This window comes from Alligator sinensis, unplaced genomic scaffold (assembly GCF_000455745.1).
Source record: "Alligator sinensis unplaced genomic scaffold, ASM45574v1 scaffold1029_1, whole genome shotgun sequence".
NCBI classification, from domain to species: Eukaryota; Metazoa; Chordata; order Crocodylia; family Alligatoridae; genus Alligator; species Alligator sinensis.
The window spans coordinates 1,106,664-1,108,172 of NW_005842425.1; the positions used below are offsets into that span (position 1 = coordinate 1,106,664).

General features: G+C 35.2%; 1 pseudogene; it reads left to right on the forward strand.

Annotated features, from left to right (window-relative positions):
• The first annotated feature begins 423 nt into the window (after window positions 1-423).
• On the forward strand, window positions 424-1,049 carry LOC102386357 (annotated as a pseudogene).
• The last annotated feature ends 460 nt before the right edge of the window (window positions 1,050-1,509 follow it).

Sequence of the window (1,509 nt, forward strand, 5' to 3'; positions counted from 1 at the left end):
AGAAAGCAAGAACTGAAGCAGAGGTGTGTTATGAGTTCAATCTGCTCCTACTGTGGCAATAGGAATTTTTTCACAGGCTTCAGGGGGGTATTAAGATGTGGCAGAAGAAATAGATTTCAGGGGACTATAAGGAATATAAATTAATGTATTCACTAGAATGCATTTCTACTTCCCCAGGTATCAATTTTATTTTTATAGTGTTATTTATCTTTCCTCATATTCATTTCTATCTAGTTCTATGTATGTAACGTTATCTTCAAAATGTAAATTCTTGGACACACATATCATAAGTCACAAGAGAGGCCAGAAGGTATGCTCTAACAGTAATCTATTCATAGGTATATATACAGCTACATATACATACTATGCTATCCAGTTCAACCAAAATACTTAGTCATCATCCATAATGATGGATGATCCATAATGTGTACTTTAACAAACTGTTACATCACGGTACAGGGGAACACCGTTTCAGCTCTTGGACCTTTTAGTGGGCTAAAAGAGGTTAGAAAAGCTGTTTTGCACACCATGAAGAATATACATCCCATATATAATATTAAGACTCTCATGATTAAAAGGGAGCTATCAAAATACCCTGAACTAAGAGGACAGGATTGGGAAAGATTTTTGCCGCGGTTCAAACACAAGAACTTGAAAAGACGCAAGGAGCCAAAGAAGAAAAATATTAAGAAGGAATACACACCATTCCCACCTCCACAGCCAGAAAGCCAGATTGATAAAGAATTGGCAAGTGGAGAATATTTCTTGAAAGAGAGCCTGAAAAAAAGAAAGAGAGTAGAAGAGAAAAAGGCAAAACAAGCAGAAGCCATTAGTAGAAGACAAGAGGAAAGAAACAAAGCTTTCATCCCACCCAAGGAAAAGCCAGTTGTAAAGCCTAAGAAAGCTTCTACTGAAACAAAAATTGATATTGAAGCTATCAAGGAAAAGGTAAAGAAAGCAAAAAAGAAGAAGCTGGGAGCACTTACAGTGGAAGAAGCCAAACTAAAAATTGCAGCAGATGAAAAGAAAAAGAAAAAAAAGAAATGATTTCTTTGGGGACCAACATTTTGTACTGTATTTTGCAAAGAAACTTTTTGTACATAGAAGGTATAGGGCTGGGGTTATCAGCAATGCTATGCTGCCTTGGAATACAGAAGAAAAGACTAAAGAATACACTCTCTTTCTGGTATGCACATGCTGGGAATTTATGAACATAAAACAAGTTTTAAAATCTTCAAGGCCTGAAAAGAAAATATTTTAGTTACGTAGGGGGTGACAAAGCAGGTATGAGAAAGTAAAATAGTAACTTTTTATTCATTTTATCATCTTGGGAATGATCCAGAGTTTATAGCATAATACAAACATCAGGATGGGCATTCAGATGCATAATATGAATCAAGAAGTCATAAGAATTTGATGAGAACATTATTTACAGGAAGCATTTCTGTAAGGGTGAGGCAGAATACAACATGTATGAAGATAACATTTGTATGAACATTTAAGTAGATT